General features: G+C 38.3%; 1 long non-coding RNA gene across 3 annotated transcripts; it reads left to right on the top strand.

The window, feature by feature from the left end:
• Positions 1-3312: 3312 nt before the first annotated feature.
• On the top strand, positions 3313-9041 carry LOC128312026 (uncharacterized). 3 transcript variants are annotated; one of them, XR_008290795.1, is made up of 5 exons: positions 3313-3416; positions 3736-3912; positions 8131-8183; positions 8268-8521; positions 8839-9041. It is a non-coding gene; the product is annotated as an uncharacterized LOC128312026 (long non-coding RNA). The 3 variants fall into 3 exon arrangements; XR_008290790.1 differs by having other exon boundaries at positions 8268-9041; XR_008290793.1 differs by having other exon boundaries at positions 3313-3420; positions 8268-9041.
• The last annotated feature ends 9499 nt before the right edge of the window (positions 9042-18540 follow it).

Raw genomic sequence — 18540 nt, 5'->3', positions numbered from 1 at the left:
TACAATTAAAAGTCCATTTTGTGGTTTACCTCTCTCTTTTTGTCCCCTATGTTCATTTGTTTATTTCTTAAATTCTATGAATGAGTGAAATCATATGGTATCTCTCTTTCTTGGACTTATTTTGCTTAGCATAATACTCTAGCTCCATCCACATCATTGCAAATGGCAAGATTTCATTCTTTTTTATGGTCGAGTAGTATACCATTATCAGTCAATGGACATTTGGGCTCTTTCCATAATTTGGCTATTGGTGATAATACTGCCTTAAACAATGGCATGAATATATACACTCAAATCAGTATTTTTGCGTCCCAAAGTGGGTTACAATGTTTTTAAAAATTTATAATGTGAACAATTCTTGCATTTTTGTGATAAATCCTAATCGTTGATGTTATTGTTAGTATTATTAAGCTGCTTGATTTGATACTCTAATATTTTGTTTAGTATTATTCTACCTATGTTCATAAATTTTTGCCTATTTTTTCTTTTTCCTTTAATCTACTTTTATTCAGTTTTGGTATCTGGATTTTACTAGGCTCATAAAACAAGTTGCTAAGTTTTAATATCTTTTTATATGATCTTGAAATTTTATATCATATGGGAAATATTTAATCATTGAATGTTTATTAGGAATTATAACTTGAAAATTATGTTTAGTGCATGTTTTAGAAATTTATTTTAAGATTTCTCATTGTTTCAGGTTTATTACATCTTATGTCAATACTGGTAGTTTTTTTTTTTTATTATTAACATTTATTTGTATTTGAGAGAGAGAAAGAGAGAGACAGAGCATGAGTGTGGGAGGGACAGAGAGAGACACACACACAGAATCCTAAGCAGTTTCCGGGCTCCAAGCTCTCAGCACAGCTCAACACAGGGCCCATGAGCCAGGAGATCATGACCTGAGCTGAAGTCGGACACTTAACTGACTGAGTCACCCAGGCGCCCCATTACTGGTAGTTTTTAATTTTACTTTTAAATCAACTTTATAGAGGTATAATTTAAATACAATGAATACAAGCAATTTAAATGTACAGGTTGATGAGATTTGACAAATGAAAAATCCCATGTAACTACTTGAGCACCAAGATAGAGAACATTTATATCATCCTAATAAGTAGTCTCAAGACACTTTGCACTCAATTCCTCTCCCTCAAACACTAGGCAACCTCTGGTCTGCTTTCTGCCATTATAAATCAGTTTGCTTGTTCTAGAATTTAATAGAAATGGAAGCATACTATATGTGCTCTGGATTCTTCTGCTCAGCATAATATTTTGGAGAATTATTCATGTTGTTGCATGAATCAGCAGCATGTCCTTTTAATTCCTGAGTAATATTCTAATGTATGAATAGACAATTACTTTTAATCCATTTGTCTGATGAAGATATTTGGAATATCTTCAGTTCGAAATTATTATGAATAAAACTGCCATGGACATTTGTGTACAAGTGATTTTGTGAACAAAACTGTTTTTATTTCTCTTCAGTAACTAGTTAGCTTTAGAACTGCTTGGACAAACAGCAGTGCATATTTAACTTTATTTAAAAAACTGCTGAACTTTTTTCCAAAGTACTGACAACATTTTACACTCTCAACACCAATCCATGAAAGTTCCAGTTGTTCTAAGTCTTCTGTAAAACTTAGTTTTGTCATTCATTTTAACAATGGCCATTTTAGTGGGTGTGTAAGGGTCTCTCTCTCTGGATGCCTTAATTTGCATCTCCATGATAATGAGTGACCTTGAGCAAATTGTATGTACCTATTGGCCACCCATATATCTTCTTTTGTGATATGTCTGTTTAAATCTTTTGCCTACTTCTGATTTATCTGTTTTTAGATTATTAGGCTGCTGGGGTTCTTTCTGTTTTCTGGTACAAGGTTTTGCCCAAAAGAAGATTAGCAAATATTTTCCCCCAATCTGTAGCTTAACCCTTCATTTTCTTCATGGTATCTTTCCAAAATCAGAAGTGTTTCATTTGCGGGGCACCTGGGTGGCTCAGTCAGTTAAGCTTCCGACTTCAGCTCGGGGCATGATCTCATGGTTTGTGGGTTCGAGCCCCTTATGGGGCTCTGTGGGGACAGCTCAGAGCCTGGTGCCTGCTTTGGATTCTGTGTTTCCCTCTCTCTCTGCTCCCCCTCACCCCTGCTCATACTCTGTCTCTCTTTCTCTCTCCAAAATAAACATTAAAAAAATTTTTTTAATTATCAAAAGAAGCTTTTCATTTTAAGTCTAATTTGTTAATTTTCTCTTAATAAGTAGTACTATTCATGTCCTGCCTAAGAGATCTTTGTTTAGCTCAGTGTCACAATAAAACACACCATACTTGTCTCCTTACTTCCTAAGAATACATAATTTATTCTCACCTCTGAGCATCTGCAACTTCTATTCCATGTGCCTGGAGTATGGCATATGCTTTCTCCAGACCTTTATAGCTTATTCCCTCATTGGGATACACTTTCTGCTCAGTATTACCTCCTCAGGAAATCTCTCTCCCTCACAAGCCACTCTAACTTTCCTTTGTTTCTAGAAGTCTTATAGTTTCAGCTCTCTCATTTGGGTCTAAGATCCATTTTGAGTTAATTTTCTTATGGTTCAAGGTAAGCATCTAAATTAATTGTTTTTGCATGAGTATATCCAAGTGACTATACCATTGGGTGAAAAGGTTATAGAATTGCCTTGCCATCTTTGTCAAAACTTAATTAACCATAAATATAGGGTTGTCATTCTAAACACTAAATTCTGTGTCATTGATCTATATAGCTAATCTTACGCCAAGACCACAAGGTCTTGATTACTGTGGCTTTATACTTAATTTTGTAACTGGAAAATGTGAGTCCTCCAGCTTTTTTCTTCTTGTTCAAAATTGTTTTGGTTTTTCTGGGTCCTTTGCATTTCCATATAAATTTTAGAATCAGCTTGTCAAGTACTGAAAAAAATATATATAGTTTAAGGATTTTGCTAGGGATTAAATTGAACCTGCAGATCAATTTGAGGAAAATTGCCAATTAGCAATATTGAGTCTGCCAATCCATGAACATATCTCATTTTATTTAGGTCTTCTTTAATTTTTTCAACAATGTTTTGTAGTTTTCCGTGTACAAGCCTGACACGTCTTTTGCTAAATATATTCCTAAGTATTTTTTTCTTTGTAATGCCATTGTAATTTTACTTGTTTTGTAATTGTAATTGTTTTCTTAATTTCATTTTCAGACTGTTCATTGTTAGCATATAGATACACAATTGGATTTTGTATATTGATCTTGTATGCTGTGATCATGCTGAACTCATTTGCTGTTTTTTTTTTTAATAGAATCCTTAGGATTTTCTACATAAAGAATCACGTCTTTGCAAATAAAGACAATTTTACAACCTCTTTCTCAATCTGGATGCCTCCAATTTTATTCATCTATTATGTATGTATGTATATATTTATGCATTACCTTGTTATGCCAATTAGAGAAACTTCTCTATGATGTAGTGAAAAGAGAAATGTTTGCCTTGTGCTTGATCTTGATCTTGATGTGCTTGATCCACACATATTTTATGTAACAGAGATGACTTTTCCCTTATTTTAAATAAATCCCTTGAGAGAGACATGAGACTTTATCTAAAGTGCAAAATCTGAGCTTGATTCCTTTCCCACCTAAGGTTTCCCAAACTGTTTTTGAAACCAACCAACCAACCAACCAACCACATTTATTTTTGTTTGTATGCTTTCTTTACCTCATCCAGCTTGACCTCAAGATGCCATTTTTAAGTTTCAAGAGACAGCTGGAGAGATCAGACCCCCTCCACTGGGTCCCCATCAGACACAGTGGAAAAGAGGAAACGAGATGGCAGGGATCTAAAGATTTCTCTCAGGGCCCTACTGGACACATGGCCAGGGCTCACATGACTGAACGCTGGAAGGTAGGAAAAGGAAACAAGAGACAAAGAGGGAGGACTGCTGACGTGTTTTAAACTGTCATAAGATAATTTGTATAATCGTGAGGGAAGTGATTTTAGTCTACCCCATAGTAAATAATAAATGGTAGCTCCTGATATTAATATTATGACTGCTATTATCATTAACCTTATCATTACTATTATGTGTTCGGAATATACTCTCTTTTCTCCAAAGGGGCTTGATCATTCCTATTTTCTAATGAAAAAACCCACTAGAATAAAAATCCATTATGAGTATAACTGGTGACAAAAATGTACAAATCTGTTGACAATTATGACTGCGTGTCTCCTGTGTGCTATTTCCCAGCCCTAGAAGTGACTAGTGACCAGGGAGAATGCAGGGAGTACAGAAGCTGTGAAGCTGCAGTTCCTCGGGCAGGGGTGACCCCTCCCCCTCCATCCCCAGCTGTATGATGACAAAGCTGTCATTAGTTAGGGGAGCTCTGAATCCCAAGTGCAAGGACCTTATGCTGTGCTTGAGAGACAGGAAATCACTCCTGTCAGCTGGAGGGAGGGCAGGCGTGGAGAGCCAAGTAAGTAGGAAGGGGGGGGCGGGGTCCTGCCGGATCCTTGGTCATCCTCCCCTGTAAGAAACTGTAGGAAGGCTGCTCTGACAAAGGAATCACCCACAATGACAAAGGAATCACCTGGAGATGAGGGTATTCTTGAGTGCGAGCTCTCTTTAATTCCCTGCCAAGGCAGCCACAATTTATCGAAGGTGGGTTTGTGAAGTAGAGTTCTGCCAGGGAGAGATTGGCACAAGAGAAATGGAGACAGCTAAATCTCGGGGGGTCGTCTTTGGCAAAATCTGCTATTGAGGCCTCATGCTACTTGTGCTCATAGCTGCCGAGAACCAAGAGTGCCATCTGCAAACTGTGACTCATAAACACTCTGTCAGTCTGCCATCTACCCTGACATCATAAAATAACAAGAAGCGGCATTGTAATAAAGAGGGGAGGTTTGCAGCCTACCAATTAAATGCATCTAATTTATTTCTCTTACAGCTGAGGCTTTATTTATTAGTAAACAGCTGCATTTGTTACACTTTTTTCTCAAAACGTGCCAACTGGCACTTTGGATGATCCATTAATCCTAAATAATCATCTGTGTACTTCATAGATCCTGGATATATAGGCCTATATGTATAAGAAGGTTATTAAAAAGCTAAAGCCTAACCTTGCCAGTCAGCTGGAGGGTGTAGCTCTGGGTGTCAGGCTGGGTGAGTTAATGTGACATGAAGTATGTAGATATGAATGAGGTCTGGCTGTGTTTTTGGAAAGATTTTGCATGTGGCTTTATCTCTCCCTTTCCGCAAGTACATGTAGAGAAATGTGTATGTTAATTTTCTGCAATTGAGCATTGCCTAAATTCTTGTCCAAGTGTAATTAGCTTGAGATGACCAGAAGCAGATTATAGGGTTACCTGTTTTTAATTGGAGGTGGGATAAGAGGGAAAAGGTGTATTCCCTCAGCACCTGAACTTTCCCCAACCCTGCTAACCGGCATGTGCTTCTGAGGTTAGAATTCTTCTATTTTCATCTGTAAAAGCGATGCCAGTACATACACACATACACACACCCCTACACACACACACACACACACACACTCACACACACACACACTCACACACACACACACACACACACACACATCCTCATTTTATTTAAAAATGGCTGTGGTACACACAGGAAAGATCCACTCTCAGTTTTTGTTTGTTTCCTTACTACATGGGAAGAGAAGATTACTGAGAATCATTACAAGGGAGAAGAACTGTGTTAAGCAAAACTAAATATTTCACTCACCGACCTTTAAAGGGAATTGATTTGTTGAATATCAACTTAGATTCATCCATACCTACTGATTATATAAATAATGATTAATTTCATCGTTGTGTGTTTTTTTTATACATTCCAGTGGAATAAGTCCTTGCGGGCAATATTTTCATTTTTAAAAAGGGTTGGCCATCATTCTGAATATTATGCTTTGTTTTTATTTTCTGGGAAGTAATTGTTACTGTAATCTATGCAGAGAGATATAAATGACTGACTTTGGCCTACTTTAAACTCAATTAAATTAGAAGCCTTCTATAATGTGACATTGCATTTATCGTTGTTTAAATTATGTGGCTGTGTGATGGTCACTGGCATATTATTTGTAGGCCAATATTCTGTTATATGGTGTTTTGAATTTAAAAACACTGATAAAAATGATCAGACTTTCATTTTCTCTTTTGTTTTTATTTTTATTTTTCGCAATGATACCCACTGACTTAGGCTGGGCATGTTGTGTAACTTGCATAATAATTGAGATTGCAATTTCAATAAAGAAGGGAAGAGGGAATATGGGAGGAGAAGACAATTGAAAGAATCAATATACAAGTTACGAAGTTTTGAATATTTACATCTCCCTCCTTTTCTTTCCTTTGCCAAAAATAAATTTACATATGATATTTTTCATGAACCATACTAAGGGATCATTACAAATTACAATTTGAAACCACGTCGAATAATGGACAAGTAGTCATCAATTAAGTGTATATAGGTTTGTTAGAAAAGAGTCACAAGTCAAACGTGCTATCTTGTTTACAAAGTCGGTTCACAATTAATGTGTGGGATATTGAGCCAGAGTGTCTGGATCTGAATTCCCGTTCTATCTCTGACTAGCTATGGGAACTTCAGTAAGTTACTCAACTACTCTCAGCCTCAGTTTCTTCATTGTTGAAATGTGGTTAATCTCAGTCCTTGCCTCAGAGGGTTATTACATGATTGAATGAGTGGATTCACCTAAAGTGCTCAACACAGTGTCTAACACCTATAAGCTATCAAGAAACATTAAATTTAAGAAGAAGCAAATCTCTGTAGAAGAAATGACCACCAATTAGGCATACTACAGAGGGCTCAGTCTTTCTGAGATCCCACGTTTCCAAGTGTTGAGTATGCAGGTGAATGCTAACGTTAGCAGAATAGGAGGTTACTTTACTTGACAGTGTCTTCAGTAGAGTAGTATCCTGGATTGGGGGAGTTTGTGTTTGTGTCTTTCCAATTTCACGTGTAACAAAGTCTGCGTTCAGGGTCTGAACGTGTCATGGCAGACATGATCAGATTATTTACACCACAGAAATCAGCCAGTCCTACAAGTTGGGGCTCTTCCAGTCTCAACTGGTAATAAATATTTACCAACTCATCCTCCCTGTAGAGAACAAAGCCTAAATCCAGAAAACAAGTCCCTTACCTAAAGCCACTGTGCAGCCAATTGACAAAATCCATGCAGGTGTATAATTAAGGATAGATCTCGTGTCCTCACTCAAAGTGTCATTACCTTCAATCAACATACAACTAACATGCTTCATTATTGAGTCTCATTAGACAGCACACTGGAAGCAGCAAATTAAAAGAGGCAAAGAAGATGGCAAAAAGGAAGAAAACAAACATCTGACTGATATGAACATTCAAAGACATACAGAGTCTGAATATATTTACTAAAGGGGAAAAAAAAAGCCTAGAATAGCCTAAAGTCCTTTCTTTCAAAACACTGGTGTTCCTAATGAACTCCTTGAATCATCAAGGAAGTAATAAGATACATTTATTTATTATAATATGTTTACTGCCTCTGATTGGTTAGCACGAAATATATTTAGTCGTAGTCTAGAGGTTAAGATATTAATGCTGAATGGGATCTTGGGGACCATCAAGTCCAGTAGATTTCAAATCTTTTAGCCACAGGACCATATTTCATTCAGATGGTCTACTGTCCAAAAACCAAACAGCTCTGTTTTGCATTCTTGTCCTTTCACAATGAAGCACATCCCTTTGTGGAGGTATTTGGGCATATTAGAATACAGGCTGTGAACCACTGAGGGAGAACACCTCCCACGTATTCCAGACTTAGAGATGTAAAGACAGACTTATTTAAATCAACCGCAACATATTAGGGAACCAAGCTTAGCCTAACTCTTGCTTTGGGGAAGGAACCACATGAAAGGAAATTCCTGGAATTAGGTCAGTTCAAAATACTTATATTCCAGAAATCACGATATTGAGTTCTGAATAATAGTTTAAGCTAAAGATTGATAATATTAATACCTACCATTTATTTGCCACTTTCTGTATGTCAGGCATTATGTCAGCCATTTAATATGCAGGAATTCTACTTGATAATTACCACTTAAAATCTCACTTTACAGATGAGCAATTCAAGGCTGGAAGGTTAAGAAACTTGCATAAGGTCACTCGGCTGGTAAGTGTCCAACTGCTCAGAGACTTTAAAGCCTATCCCCCAAACACAATACTCATTTGTTTCCCCAATATGCTACATTAACAGGGTACAAAGTCCTGGAAAGTGCCCTGCTCAGAAGAACAGATCTGGAGAGACCAGAGACAATTGTCAAACTTAGAGTAGAGAACTAGGGCACAGAGCTGACAAGATAAGAATGAGCTAAAATGGTGGGATTGAAGGACAAAGCTGGGAATATGGCTTGCTTTTATGGGCTGGAAGGAGCAAGATATATGCAACTCAGCTGCTCTTATGGAATCCAGATTTGGATGGGAAGTTGGCTGCAGAATTCTCAAGAGATGGTAAGTGACTTTCGCAGGATCATGTGGCCCATTAGCAGTCCAAATCCATCAAGTACATCATAACTTAGGGAAAAGTCTCCTTGAAATTAATGTGATCATGTTAAAGAGTTCTAGCACTAAAAGGACCTAACTTTGCTAATAAAGAAAAATAATTTTTGTGAACCTCATGAAGCCAAGTAATTGAGACCTTGCTCTATTTAGAGTATAAATTCAAGTATGAGTCCCTAAACAATTTTGAAATCCAGAGCATCAAAATCAGTATTTATGACTCTTTTCCTTGAATTTTTGGTCTGTGCTTATATTACCTGTTTTATTAGACTTGGAACAGAAGATCAGGAAGAGATGCTGAAAGAAACATCCTCCTGGTGGCCCAAACTGGAAGAAAAAGTAGAGGCAAAACTACCCTTAATCACTGCCAAACTGTCATTCAGTTCCTACAATCAAAACATGAAACAACTGAGTCAGGGAACAAACTGAATTCTGTATACCCTCTACACAATCAACAATTAAAATTGCAGTTGGCTACCAACATGTTGTTTCTTTCCAAGAGCCCCATCTGAATGTTCTGCATGGTGTCTGGTGACTGGGCTAAAAGGTAGAGATAAAACTAGAGTTCATCTGCTCTTTTGTCTATTCCTTCCCTGACCCTCCTTTTTGCTGAAAAACCATTTTATTTCCCTCTACTGCCCTTTGGGTTTGATGGGGCAGATGTGAGTATATTTCATAAAATCTAGCAGATTATCTCCCCCCTCCCATCTCACCATGCAATGGCAATCATTAAGTCCCTGAAAGCCCACGGTGCCAGCAATATTGGTCCAATAAGTAAAGCCGCACTTCCTAAACAGATGGGAATGATGTTTCTTTGCCACTGGGTGAAATTGCTTTAAAAAGCGTCAGCAACAAACAGGGAGGGAAAGCTGAACCGTTGCTGCTGGAAGTCCGGCCACATGTAATACTCACTGCTTAAAAATCCAATATTGCATTTGCTTCCATTACAGTACTTTGTCCATCAGCTCATTTGAGTCTATTAACTTAATTGTTCTTTATTAACAAATGGGTCATTCTCTCTGGCAGCAGAGCAAAGCTCAAATGCCAGTTAAATACTTTGATAAATGCAACACCCCTTCCACTCTGCTCCCTCCCTGAACATGCTGTGAATGCACACACATGCACACACACACACACACACACACACACACACACGCAGATGCTTAATCAAGTATATTTATATAAAAGGAGCACATCAAAAATTGGTTTTTAGAGCTGGCAAGCTGGGAGGCGTGTTTTTCTTTACAAGTAGATCCTATAATTACATATCACATCTTTTACAAATGTGTGTCATGCCTCTGGTAAAAATGTTCTTACCCTATGAAATGAGCTAAGGTTTTAGCGAGAGAGAACAATGACAATAATCTTTTGGCAAACCTTTTACAGGGAAGTCCTTTTTTAAAATTATGCGTACTTTTTCTTTTAATTATTCAGTAATTCTTCGTGTTATTATTATTAATTCTTCACAACTAAAAAAAAAACAAGATTTCCTGTTGTCTTTGTGTATCTTGGTCTCCCTTTCTCTTCCCTCCTAGCCCCCAACATACATACCCCTTCTTCTTAGGTGACATTATCCTACTCACCAAACCTGTAACTTTAACAGAGGGTGACAGGGTGACCTTGACGACAGATGTTCTTATGGCAACAGATGGCACTGGCAAACCCGAGAAGCTGCTGTATGCCGTCTCCGTGCCACCTGTGCCTGGTCAGATTGAGTCCATCAATTATCCAGGCTGCCCCATCCCCTGCACAGCCAGTCAGATGGATTGGCCCAGAAGGTTTGCTGTGTGAATGACAATAGGCAAGGGGCTAGTGAGGAAGCAGTCAGGTGAGAGGGTTTCCTTCTTTTCCTCTTCTACTTCCCCACCACAAATCCCCACCCTCACTCACTCGTATATTTAATGATTTCAGTGAATCTAAAAGACTAAACTGGTTTTATCAGTGAAAATTCACCACATGACCTTTAAACATAGCCACATGAGGATGGCTTACACAAAGAGAAACCAATATTGCTACTGCTTTATACACAGCAGTGTAATTTTATTGTCTGATGATTCTGCCACATGAGAAAGCCATTTTAGGAATAGGCACAGAATGTGTAATTTGGTCTTTACTTATCATACCTACAGTTTGACTTTTCCCGCCACAGGCTGATCCCATCCTTGGTCTTAATCTCTCCTTTTGCTTCTCTGTGCTCAAGCTGAAGGAAATAAAGATGACTAGAGAGAGGAAAAATAAATAATCATAGTCATGATTTCCTAATCTGTTACTGTATAAAAGAGGTACTTTGCTAGATATTATATAGTCACAATCCTTAAACATCTTAACAAATTTGCCACAGATAGAATTATTCCTAATTCATAGTTGAGGAAATGGAGTCTCAGAAAGATTCAAGGACGAGCCCAAGGTCTCCTAATTCGCAAACAGGAAAGGCAGGATTTGAACGCAAGGCAGGTAGGCTTTCCATGGCAGAACAGTGCTTCTAGCAACCAGGAAAATCTATAATCTGCTTGGTTAGACACAGACAATATTGGGAGATTAATATGAGCCCCAACTCCTTTCTTAACACAGGCATCTGGCTCGCCTTCTGTATTCCCAGCTACTATGATAATTATATAATTTATTTATAAAGCAGTATGTGATCTCCAGTAAGTAGGTCAAACATAAGCGTAACCTTTTATTATTTTTCATTAGTACAACAGGGTAGTTAAAGTTGGAACAGTTTGGCCTCTCTCTACCCGAAGAAAGCTGGAGTATTGTATGAAATCATCAGTGGACCTTAATCCAGATGGTGGTGTCATTTCTAAGAAATAGCATATGCTAGCTATTATGATACTTAAATGTAATGGTTTTATATCTCTCCAGTGGGCAAAGAAACTGTACAACAGGTTTTAGTCTAGGAATTTTTTAATGGTAGTTTAACCCTCCAAAATACAGTATTTCTACAAAGAAATTCAATTGATAGAGCTTGGTTTAATAATAAAGGAATGTAAATTTCTGCCTTGTTTCATGCAATAATAGGACAGCATCTGGATTTACTACTCCCTGAGTCTGCTATTTTACATAATGTTGCTGAATTGGGGACTATTACATGTTTTTTTGATTTTAGAAAAATTGCCTTAAAAGTTATTTACACTCATTTTATAACAAAGAGGGTAATATAACTAATTTTATTCTTAGCGTGATTAGCCATGAGTCATTTCCTAAGAAATGAGTTTAATTAACCAGGGAAAGAAAGTTGTAATAAATCATGAAAGTGGACTGTTTCTAAGTGGGGTTAAAAACATCTTATTTAAAACGGCCATCAAATAAATCACAAACCCTAAGTTATGTGTTAAGGGAAGAAATTTTTCTGATTTTGAAAATTTGTGACAAAAAGGAAGAAAGAAGAGAAGAATATGTAGTAAGAGAAGCAGGTCAAATTAGTTGGAATATTTTAAGAAAATAGTTGCAGTAAGGAGACCATTATGCTAATTCAAGGTCTATCAGCTGTGTAATTTTGGAAATTCACTTAATTTCTCTGTGCTTTTTTCTTTTCTTGTAATCCAAAGAGATTGAACTCAATCATTCTTAATCAGAGATTTTGGCAGCCACTAATGTTATTCACAAATATTTTCTAGTCTCTCCCATTCCAAGCACATGATGGAAGTAGATCTTCCACTGCTTTGAAATTAAATGTGGACATGTGACTTGCTTCAGCCATGGAACACAAGAGGTGTGGCTTCCATGCAGAGGTTTTAAAAAACCAGCCCATGATTCACCCCATCTCCTTCCCAGTGCTATTATGGTCCTAGTAGGATGTCTCTGGATGAAGTTTCAGGCAAAGTGGATCTCTCAGTGACCAGGAAGAGAAACAACTTTCCTGCTAATCTATACTTTCTATGTGGCATGAACAAGAAATAAGCTTCTGTAATATGGAGCCATTGAGATTTGGGTGGGGTTTTGGGTTACTGCTGCATAATCTTGCCCATGCTATAGAGTGGTGGACATCAGATGCATCCAGGGAGATTTTCCAGTAAATATAAGGCAGGGCTCATTCCAGAACTACTGAGTCAGAATCTTCTAGTGCAAATTTCAGATACAGATGTTTAAAAAAGCTTCTCTGATGATTCTGGTGTCTACTCTTGCTTAGGAAACACTGGTGAGTCCATGTGGAAGTAGGCGCATGAGTAACAAAATAGCTTTGATACAGACTTTTAATTGCATGTCACCTTGATGGATACGCATAATAAAATCTTACACTTGTATGTTGCATTTCAGTTTACACAAGCACTTTTGTATTACTTATTTTATGGCAGTTAAAATATTAGTAAATTATGATGTGTGGCCATAACATCTATCAATGTATTGAGAATTTGAAACATTAATCTGACTTGCTGAAAAGTTTCCTCTTCTTACCTCACTGCCAATTGTGCATTCTCTCAAAAACTGTCTGCTTAGTTGATGATGATGAGCTTCACAATAAGAGAAGATCCTCCAAGAATCTTGGAATAGCTGCATTTTCCTGCCTGTGAATTTGCCTTTGTCTCCATGGACAATTGAAGCTGCCTGGCTAGGACCACACTGTTCAAAATATGTTGAGTTGTGTTGGGAAATACGTAGGTTTTATTTTTGATTTGTTCTATACTTATTTCAAAGACTTGAGTATTTCTGTTACTCCCAAGCTGTATGTACAAAAGTGTCATATCGAAGACTGAACTATTGAGCAAATATTATTAACTTGTTTGATCTTTTTTTAAGTTTATTTATTATTTCTGGGGGATAGAGCATGAGCGGAGGAGGGAGATAGAGAGGGAGAGAGGGAGATACAGAATCTGAAGCAGGCTCCAGGCTCTGAGCTGTTAGCACAGAGCCCAACGTGGGGCTTAAACCCACAAATCGTAAGATCACGGCCTGAGCAGAAGTCAGATGCTTAATTTACTGAGCCACCCAGGTGTCCCAACTTGTTTGATCTTAAGTACCATGCTGAGGGTTCCTGAATTTAACTCTGGCTTGTAAGCAGAATAGTACATTTAATCTAATCTATTAAACTAAAACTCAATGGCTGCCTCTTTACTTTTGACAAACTCTTATATAATTATTACTAATTATATGTATTATATATACATATATATGTATATATTTATATTCACACATACGTTATAAGCATAACTAACATAACTAACACCTAGATATAAACAAAGCCTGCCTTTAATATTATTATTAAGGGTATAGATTCTAGAGTGAGACTCTGCATTGACATTTAGGCTTCTTCACTTGCCAGTTGATTTACTATTGAATAGACTTTCAACTTCCTTGATTCTCACTTTTCTCAGCTTATAAATGGTCATAATAATAGGACCTACCTTATAAAATTGTTGTTTAAGTTAAATGAGATAATCCAATAAATTGTTTAGCAAAGGAAAGAAGAAAGAGAAAACAGAGAGAAAACAGGAGGGTGAAGAAGAAGAAGAGGAGGAAGAGGAGGAGGAGGGCAACAAAGGGGAGGAGGAAGAGAAGAGGAGGAGGAGGAAGAAGAGGAAGAAGAAGGAGAAGGAGGAAGAAGGAGAAAGGGAAGAGGAGGAGGGGGAGGAAGGAAAGAAGAAAAAAGGATCTGAAAATTAATTTAGGTTTTCAAGTAACTTCGGGAAAAACTGGGTAAAAATGGATTAACAAGTCTCTTTAACAAGCAACTTCCCAGAGTCTTTAATATGTTAACATTTTTTGAGTCTATGAAAACTTTTAACCACAGCTTTTGACCACAGGGGCACCAAGGACTCAGGAAGGATTTTCTGGAGGAGGTGATACCTGAGTTGCATCTTTAAGGAAAAAGGAGCCAGAACCAGAGAGAGTGTGGAGGTGGGAGTGGGCAGAGTCTGGGGGCTGAGAGGCCATTTCATGCATGGGAAGGGCAAGGGCAGAGTCACAGAAGCATGAAATAGCACACTGTATGTCGGGAGCTCAAATAGCTAAGTTGGTTAGGGCAAGGGCCAAGGCAGTGGAGAAGCTGTTAAGGCCTAGATTTTAAAGGGTGTTGTTTGCCATATTATAATTTTGAAATTTAAATTTTATTGGCAATGAAGGAAGGTACCAGTAGGGACCCCAGGAAGAAATAGATAGCACCTCCAAAGACATCATTGAAGAAAGTGTAACGAAGGAACACTCTATAGAGAGGTGGGCAGGGTCAAAGAGACACTAACAATGCAGGATAAAGCAACAGAGAGATAACAGTAGCACCTTGGGCTCTAAAGGACAAAGGTGGAAAGCCTCCCCAGTTCCTGGAGAGAGCTCCAGCTGACGCCAGAGATGAAGGAGAAGGTAATTCAAGGAGCTATGAGAAGGTAATTCACAGGAGCTATGGCCTTCTGGAGAGGAAAACAATCACACCACGTTGTAGCTGGACAAGGTCTGTCCTTCTCAGCACCCAGCAACACTGGAGAAGGGCAGAGATCAGACCTGCAGAGGCAAACATAGAAGGTCCAGCACAGCAAGGTGGAGTCACATGGTCTGATTTGAATTTTAGATAAGTCAGTCTAGCAACTATATGGAAAATGGATCAGAGGATATATGAACCTTTAGAAAGGAAGACATACACTCATAACCATGAAATAGATGAGGAAAACCTAAAATGGAGATATTCTGTTATAGATAGAGTGGAAAGGACTGATTTATAGAAACACCGGTGTGTCAAAACTGGGGAGATGTGATGACTGGCTATGACTGGTGGAGAAGAGAGGTGACTTTATTATTCCCATGTTTCTAGCTTGAATAATAAAGGACAAGATGATGTGAATAACATAGTGAACACAAGAAGTAAGTTTGAGGAGGTAAGAGAATTCAGGAATTCCATTTTGAACCCAGGGAGCTTGAGAGAGTGAGTAATGTTCATGCAGTGATTTGCCACAGGCATTTCAATATAAGACATGACTCCAGGGGCACCTTGGTGGCTCAGTCAGCTAAGCATCCGACTTCAGCTCTGGTCATGATCTCGCGGTTTGTGAGCCCGAGCCCCGCATCGGGCTCTGTGCTGACAACTCAGAACCTGGAGCCTGCTTAGGATTCTGTGTCTCCCTCTCTCTCTGCCCCTCCCCCACTTGTGGTCTGTCTCTCTCTGTCTCTCAAAAATGAATAAATGTAAAAAAAAAAAATATATATATATATATATATATATATATATATATATATATATATGAAATGACTCCAAGTAAGAATAACAAAGGCTGGAGATACAGATTTGCAAGTCATGAAACTATAGGTGGCCCAAAGTATGAAAGTGGAGGGCATCCCCAGGAAGCAAAGCAAAGGGGGTGAGCACCAAGGTGAACACCAATATTGAATACCTGAATCCCACTGCACTGCTCTCAGGAACCTGGGCACGCTCTCTCTTCTTGGCTCTTCATTGCTGATCACCTGCATTTCCAGCAAGAGACTGTCCTTCAAGTAATTGTATTGGTCTGTTCCAGGAACAGAAAGAGAGTTAATTTTCTGGACCTCCAGGTCTGTCAACAGCTAATGCAGAGACAGAATATATCTTTATTTTAGATTTATCGTCCTTTAAAACTGATGATTTTGTAGAGGCCTAGGTTGCCTAAATGAGGACAATATTAGTTAAGACGTGTCCTCTTTATTTGCTGGTTCCTAAGCCACACAAGCCTTCAAAGAACACATCGCAAAAGTTCTGATCACACTGCTCTATGGAGCCCCACTGAAGAGGCCCCTTACCCTTACTCTCCACCTCCCCATGCTTACCTCACTCTTCCCAATCTCCTGCCTGGATAGTTTCTCCATGGAACACATGAAAGCAATTATGCTAACAGCGGCAATAGGCTTGGAAACTCTTTGATGGAAAACAAGCAAACTCTCACGGACATAATCATAAATAAGTAGACAGGTAGATGACAGATTAGATAGATAGATAGATAGACAGACATTTGATGTATATGTACATGTATATCTCACAGGTGTGTGCACATATACACCTGAGATCACATGTATGCACATGCACATGTATACACAGCGTGTGAGTGTGCATGTGTAGATGAATGTGAGTGTATGTGTACCTGTATGCCAGTGTGTTGTGTGTGCAAAGGTGTGGGTGTATATATGCATGTGAATATTTGATGGCTCTGAGAAGGAGACAGGAAGGAAATCGTGCCTGCCCTCCCATGATAATGAAAAGACATTAAAGGGTTAAAGCAATCACTTTAGAAATCATTTTCCAAAAAAGCTGCACCCTAAATTAATTTTGGCTGGTAATCTATATCGGGTTAAATAACTCCTCATTATTCTGTAACACAGCTGAGGCATCTCCAAATGTTTATCTTGTTTTGTAACCGGTACCTTCTGGTATATTCTAGTGCCAGCACTCCCAGCTCCCGCTATATTTCATTCTCACTATTTTTGGACTGGAGCTGCTGGTTCCAGGTGATTTAATAAATTGCTTTTTTTTTTTTTTTTTTTTGGTGTTCCTTTTAACTTACCCATCTGCTCAACACATGCGTAACTTGCAATCTGTCGGCAGTTTGCAGAAAGACAAACTGTCAGAACTGCATGCATTTGACAACTTTGTTCCCAATTAGTTTAGTGGTAATTTTAACAGATTTCAGGGCAATGGAGAAAGGGATGGCATGTTATTAAAGCATCACTTCTGACAGACCCGAGCACATATGATTTCAATGTAAATTATTTTAAATGCTTTAATTAAAACTACAGAAAGATTTACCCTTTTAAATGGTAAGTGATAGCAAGACAAATTTAAAAGGAAAGAGAGTAACCGAGTTTTCTAAATGGTTTATGTTGTGCAAGGCAGTCCAGCAGTCAAGACGACTGTAATCTATGGCGGTGATGTGGAGGCCGACTTAATTATTCATTGCTTCCTCTCTGTAGCAGATGTGCCTCAATGCACGAGTACAGGATTCAGAGCCTGGAACACTCTCTGTGAAAATCTCAGATCAGGCTTCTTTTGGAGCCATCAGGAAATTGCCAGAATCTGTTTAACACGTTAAATATATTCATAAGAAAAAAAAAATCTTTTTTTTTTTGGCTCTTTGTTTTTTATATGTTTCAATGCAGCTGCTTCTCTGCTCCACTAACCCAGCACCCCAGCCTTCGTATTCCCACCCCATCTCCTGAAGCCTAATACCCCCGAAGCACATGGACAGATGTACACAAGTGACTAGATTAGGCAAACCCAGGGATTCTGTACCTTGGGTCACTTTACAGGCACCCCGCTCACCAGAATACCCCTTATCTATAATTTAAATGTATTGCAATAGTCACAATTCATGACTGTAGAGCGTCACTGACAGAAAGTCTGGCGTTTGGGGAGGAAGCTCTCTATAGAACCAAGGACACATATAGGTGGAGAGATTTCCCTCATGAATTTGACAACAGGCTTGATTTATTCAGCCATAAATCTAACCATTGGTTTAATGCTTTCCATTTGTTCTTAGACAACACTGGGCATTTTATTATTGAAATCACCAATACATTAATTAAGTCTTAATATTCCCTGAACATAATTGCATAAAATTCTTTTACATGCACATTTCTTAGTCACTTGGGAAGGGCTCACCATTTTATATATGGCTTTTTGAGTTGGGAGCTGTCTGCTCTTTTAGAATTATTGAAATGACTTGAAAAAGAAGGTTATTACTGTCTTACGCACGCAGGTTTCCTTAATTTCTCAACTTGTTTTTAGGTAAGTTGTTGCCTTGTGTCTTTAAGGGCATCTGTAAGGCACACTGTTACTAGGCTAAATTGGATCAGGATTAAATGTCTGAGGCAAACTGGATTTTCCCTTATTTCATTGTTACCATTACATGTAAGAAGTGCATGCATTCACATTTTGCAGGGGAAGAAATTAGAAATAGCCTTTCTGAAGAATCTGTGCACAATATATTTGGAGGACTCTTTGACCAATGTCCAGTGGATCAGTCAGAAATGGCACCTCGGGGATGATGTGACGTACTAGAATGCACATCAGGCCCAAC

Source organism: Acinonyx jubatus, chromosome C1, assembly GCF_027475565.1.
Source record: "Acinonyx jubatus isolate Ajub_Pintada_27869175 chromosome C1, VMU_Ajub_asm_v1.0, whole genome shotgun sequence".
NCBI lineage: Eukaryota > Metazoa > Chordata > Mammalia > Carnivora > Felidae > Acinonyx > Acinonyx jubatus.
This window is presented reverse-complemented; position numbering and strand designations above follow the sequence as displayed.